The following is a 6,217-nucleotide window of genomic DNA, read 5'->3' on the forward strand; positions in this document are numbered from 1 at the left end:
AACTGGGACGCCAGCGCTGCATTGTGGGAGCTTTTAAAGCGGCGGGGGAGCGCGGCGCGGCCATCGGGCCCACCGGCGCCCAGCCCGCGGGCCCCAGCACGCCCCAGAGGCTGCTCGGCCCGCCACACGCTCCCCCACCGCCGAGGCCTGTGGACCAGACGTGGTGAGATGACCAGGGCCTCGCGGACACTCACGCGTGCAAAATCTTCCATAGACCGGGCTGAGACTTGTAAACCTGCCCTCTGCGCTGCCCCGGAAAGTAGGAGGCTTTATCCGCACACAGGGGGAAATAACCAGATCCGTTCCATCCCCCAAGGACTGGGTTTCAATTGCTTTTCATCCAGAGTGGCGGTGATTCAGCGTCCCCCTCAGCAGCAGGCAATGACAGAGGCAGGAGACGGAAAAAAAAAAAAAAAAAAAACCCACCGAAAACAGCGAATGAATCAGACGTGAGTAACAAAAGTTTAGGAAGAGCTGGGCTCAAATTCAAAAGACCGCTCTCCCCCCCACCCCCCTTTAAAAATAGCAGGTAATCAAGGAAGGAAACCAGTGCTTTCATCTGGAATTGCAGATATGTATGTTGTTTTCACGCTCCACTCTTTGGTTTTTGTGGCATGCACCCTCAAGCCACTGGACCAAATTCAGTCTTTGGTACAGGCTCGTGCTGACACATGCCTGCAACTTAACAACAGCTATTGCTATGGAGAGAGAGATGGGGTGCACATAATGGATGCGAGCCGAGAAAGCATTCCAACTGTAAAATGCCCCCATTTTTAATTCTCCAGACACTGGCTTTTTAAAATAATAAACAAGGACATTAAATTTGAAGCACAACTCGTTACAGCTCATCTAACTCGGGCCTTGATTTGTTTGGTTCTGAGTTTTGGTTTTTTAGCCCTTTCTTCCTCTTGTTTTTTGACCTTTAGTTATTTCACAGCTCATTAGTTCCTCGACTTCGCAGGTGGACTGAGGAGAAAGAGATGGTAAGACTAAAATTTGACAAAACAACATTTGGAGGATTTAGGGAGAAGAGCTCTCCATGATCCAAATGCAAAACCTAAGGGGATATTATTTAAAGGTGAAACTCTAGGGCATGGATCCTCCCTTAACGCTGCTATACTTTTCTCAAAGGAGTTGTCTAGCTTTAACGTGAATGTGTTCTAGCTATCGTTGCCTTGTCAGCCTTTCACTCCACTGAACATCAGTCACAGCTAATTGCCAAATCTAATGGAAAAATTTAATCCCCTTCTTGTCATGCCTTTTGTGGCATTTGCCTATGTTAACTTCTCCTTCCCTCTTAGAACTTTACTCCTCCTTTAGCTGTGGTAGTCATCCCTCTTTTGTGGATGTCTTGAAACAGGGATGAGTGACAGCAGGTGGGAGTGTGGCTGTTAAACCAGGTTAAACCAGGATTCAGGATCTTATAGGGTAGCTGACCTTTAATCTAGTTTCTGTTTGTCACCAGGAGGATCCAGACCTCAATTTTATCATGTGTTCTGAGGTGAAAAAGTTGACTAACTTACAACAACCAATTCTCATGTGCCTAGCACTTAAATTAGGATTAAATTTACTATGATTGAATAACCACATCTACTGTTTAGGGGAAGCTTCCTAAGGTCCAAGTACCTGGTGAAGTATCCTGGCCTCCAACCCAGAGTGTGCTTACTGGTAGCTACCAAAGTCAGTGAATTTGCCTCCATCCAATGCTGTATAAACCCACAAAAAATTCTTCCCTATCTCAGCCCCATTTGGTAAATGCATTCTTTCTTCAGAGTATAGTGTGATTTATGTTAAGCTCTTTTTAGCTATAATCACATCCCTGTTCAGCCTTCCTGAGATCACACCAAATGTCCTTGATGGAATTTGTAAACAACCCTTAGTTACAGTTTCTAATTATAGTCCTGGAAAGGAATGTAACTGGAATTGGTGAGTACTCATGGACTTCAAATCCTGTGACATAATCAGATTTAATTTTTTTTAGAAAACAATTTGAAAGGATGGATTCAGAAAAGAGGTAAATCCAAAGGGAAAGAGACTAATGTGGAGTAGAAAAGAAAGGAGGGGCTGCACCTGGAGATGTGTTCCCAAGCATGCATTGGTTTTCTATCACTACTGTAGCAAATTACCACAAGGTTTAGTGGCTTAAAACGAGAATGTATTATCTTGCAGCCCTGGAGATCAGAAATCTGAGATCAAGTTGTGGGCTCTACTCCTTCTGGAGGCTCCAGGGGAGCATCCATTTCCTTACCTTTCTGGGTTTCTAGATGCCTATCTGCATTCCTTGGCTTGTGGCCCCTTCCTCTGCTTTCAAGGCCAACAGCATAGCATCTTCAAATCATAGCATCTTCTCGTTCTCTGACCTCTGCTTTATGGTGAAGGGGACGTCTCTTTCTCTGAGAATAGGAATTGATTAATATACATTTCTAGCCATGTATGTTATGAGATGAATTGAACTGAATTACTTGTGGGGAGAGATGACAAGTGTCTACATTACTTGTCAAATCATCTTTGGGATAACTGATTTGACTGTAAAGTTGCTGAAGTGGCAACTCGTTACCTCAACGAAATCTGTATCCATACAGTGACACATGTAACTGAAACCCAGGGTGTTAAGCTAAGAAAATCTAGTTTACATCTGCAGTTCGTAGGGATAAATCCCCTTCTCTCAAAATCCCTGGCAACTCTTTTACGATGTCCAGTAGAGTCATATTGCCAAGTTTGAGAAATATGTGTCTCGACTTGCATTTCCTAAATCGGTCCACCAGGGAATACCACTTTGTAAGATGGGTTGCTGGGAAGATCGTTGTTCCATGGTAAGTTCTGTGGAACACAGCTGTGACTACATTCTAGACCAGCCAAGATGCTGCTAACCCAGAAAGGAATTGTCAGTGGTTCTGAATTCATCAAGCGCAAAGTGTTGGTAAATCCTTTGATGAGGAAGTCCAGGAGGGGCCACAGAAATGGAAATTTTATGACAGATAGGCATGTGGTGCTTGCGAAATAAATTATGAACTTCTGAGTATAACTTACGAGATTATTATCCAGCCCCACCGGTCTTTCCTCTTCTCTCCGACATCTTCCCCTACTCTGTTTCACCCATAATAAACTATTTACAGATAATCTTAACTTCTCAAATGGAAGCTCTTGTCTCTGACCACTTCCAAGTTAGGTTGAGTACCCCTAATGTGAAAATCCGAAATCCAAAATGCTCTAAAATCTGAAACATTTTGAACACCAACATGGTTGTCAAAGGAGAATTGTTCATTGGAGCATTTCAGGGTTTGGACTTTCACATTAGAGATGCTGAACTGGTAAGAATACGAGTATATGATGCAAATATTCCAAAGTCTAAAAAACCTGAAATCTAAACCACTTCTGGTCCCAAGCATTTCAGGTAAGGAATACTGAGTCTGTCCTCTTAGCACATTACCCTGAAATTGCTTGTTTACTTGTGGAGCCTTTACTATCTTGCCCCAACCACAGCCCTATCTCTTCCTTAATGCCAGGGACTATGTTGGACTCATCGCTGTATCCCCCCTGCCTGACACAGGTCCTACCTCAGATTAGGAGCTTGATTAATATTAGTTGAAGTAAGAGATGAATGTATGCACTGAATAAACTAATTCCACCCACTGCCCTGTTACACCTTTCTTTGATCTTCCTTCTTTAACATATAACCAACTGAGATTTTTATTCTTCTTTCAATTAATAACAATTTTAAAAAGTAATGATAAACTCTGGTACTATGCTAGGTTGTGGGATTACAAAATGAACATGACATAATCTCGACCTTCTGGGAGCTCACAGTCCATCTAAGGAAACATATGCCAAAAAAAGAAAATGAAGCAGATAATGCTGGCTGTTTATCCCACTCCCTTTCTCCCCTTCTTTCTTAGTAACAGGAAACTGATTTTGTGTACAGCTGAAAATTTTCATTTTATAATCTTCCTTGCAGATGGGGACAACTAAGTACAGGTCAATGGTATGTGGATGGAAGTTGTTCTGTGGAACTCCTGGAAAAACTCCTTCTTTATGTGCTGGTGGTGAGGTACTGGCAGGCTTGACTGCCTGAACATGGATGTGATAGCTGGAGCTACAGCAACAATCCTGTGGTATCAAAACTACCTTAAAGCCTGAAGTCCTATGCTAAGGAAGACATCAGAAGTGTGAAAAGAGTCACCTAAGAACCTGAGCTCCCTACTTCTGAATTTCTTTTATGTGAGATAGAAATAGCAGGTCTCCTAATGATAGCCAAACACAGTTGCTAACTGATACAACAAATAACTACAATATAGTGACATAAGGGGTCAAAAAGAGGTATATAGAAAGTTCTATGAGTGTGCATTGAAGGAAAGGATAAATTTTGCCTGGAGAAAAGGAGATTGGAAAAGGCTTCACAGAGGAGATGACTTAAAAGATGACTAACTATTCACTAGCTGAGAAAGAAGGGCTTTCAAATGCAATAGTATAAAATCAATGTTCCAGAACATTTTTGTTTATGGCAAAGTTGATGCATCTTGAAAGATAGATGATGGTCTTAAAAAAAAAATTTATTAGGGGACGATGTGATATTAAGCATAGGAAGTCACGGAAGCCCTTACGGTCTATGGCAGGAAGAATTCGAAGAAGTTCTGATCAAGGGAACTATTATAATACTAATTTTTATATATTTGCCTTCGTGTAATTTTCTTCCTGTTTTTGAGAAGAAAATAGTAAGAAGGTACTTCACAAAGTTCCTGCAAGGATTTGTGTTATCTTTTAATTCTCTTTTTCAGAGAACTTTCTGAAGTACCGTTGTATGTATATCTTCTCCCGTTTAATTCTGCTCATCCTGATGTTTAATCACTTTTTCAGTCTATACAAATGGCATCATTTAGACTTCTTCAGCCTAGTGTACCAAGCCTTCATTTAGTCACTCTTACTGATAAGTTTGGAAGGAAAAAGGAAAAAATTATATCCTGTTCAATATATGTGTGTATTAAGCAAGTAAATATGGTATTCTTTCCCATTTCTAAAGAAAATCTTATTCACATACTGAATAACTACAGTAATCTATAATGTGATTTATTTGACCAACGTAAAAGGTCTTTTTAGAAACAACTGACAGTTCTCAGATCTGTGGGAATTTTCAATTTAATGATAATTTTTTCTTAAAAAAAAAATGTTTAGATGCCAAGTCTTAAATAACCCCTTCAAAGACCTTCCACTAATCTGATGGGGCAGGAAAGTGATGATCAGTATATTTTGTTAAACAATAAAATACAGCATGGAAAGAAAATAAAGCATAAGCTATAAATGAAAACTATGACAGCTTAAGCCAAAAGGAATACTCCACGTATATTCAGAAATAGGATTTAAAATATGATTAGTCCTTCTTTAGGTGGAAGCTTTTTGAGAGGATAATCCTATGAAAATTAAAAAGTCTTGATTTTTTTGTTGTAGGTTACAAGAATGGATTTAGTCAGCCAAGATTAAATATGGGGGACTGCACAGAACCTGTATTAGGATAAGAATATTGGGGGAAAACAGTAGATGAGGTACCAGATGTTATGGAGTTGCATCTTTGTAAATACATGCAGTAAAATCTGTACACCATTCCTTTAACCCAAATGCCACTCACCAATCTCCTTATGCTTCTGCAGTACAATAATTGAGGTTTATAATGATGATCCTGATATGACTTCTGAATCATAGCAAAAAAATTAAATTATGTTCTGCTTCGCCTTCATGTATTTAATTATATTTTTATTAGTTGAAAACAGAAAATCTGATCTGTTTTATAACACTGTTAGATTAACCAGAGCCTCCCTATCAGGGACCCAACCATCCTCAATAGTAGAGTTTACAGTTCAGGGAGAGAAACAAACAAACAAAAACAAAACAGCAATTGATTTTAAATTGTGAGATTTATACCATCATAGCAAGAACCACTGTTATGAAATAATTTATGATCATCTAGCCACAGCCGCATTGTTAAGAATTCTAACAGATATGTTGGTTAATAATAAACACTATGTAGCTAATTCTTTCAATAAGTATAATAGTTCATATACTGTAGTGAGAAAAAATTACTTAGAGTATGAATAAGTAAATCTTCATTTCAGATTTGATAGAATGTGGTCTGTTAATGTCAGCAAGAGAGCAGATACTAGGCATACGCCCAGGTGTATTATAAATTGAGTTGGGTTGTATATCCAGGTTTGGTTTTGGGGTCCTG

General features: G+C 39.7%; 1 protein-coding gene and 1 long non-coding RNA gene across 2 annotated transcripts in view; one reads left to right on the plus strand and one right to left on the minus strand.

Annotated features, from left to right (window-relative positions):
• The window catches only part of RASSF8 (Ras association domain family member 8), a 120,914-nt gene extending 120,563 nt beyond the window's left edge, over positions 1-351 (minus strand). The window contains exon 1 of the mRNA XM_063075435.1: positions 195-351. The gene's annotated coding sequence lies outside the window, so the exon portion shown is untranslated. The remainder of the gene's footprint in view (positions 1-194) is intronic.
• Positions 11-5,732, plus strand: LOC134360723 (uncharacterized). Its single transcript, XR_010021347.1, has 2 exons — positions 11-449; positions 3,956-5,732. It is a non-coding gene; the product is annotated as an uncharacterized LOC134360723 (long non-coding RNA).
• The last annotated feature ends 485 nt before the right edge of the window (positions 5,733-6,217 follow it).

The sequence above is a fragment of the Cynocephalus volans genome, chromosome 12 (assembly GCF_027409185.1).
Source record: "Cynocephalus volans isolate mCynVol1 chromosome 12, mCynVol1.pri, whole genome shotgun sequence".
In the NCBI taxonomy this organism is placed as follows: domain Eukaryota; kingdom Metazoa; phylum Chordata; class Mammalia; order Dermoptera; family Cynocephalidae; genus Cynocephalus; species Cynocephalus volans.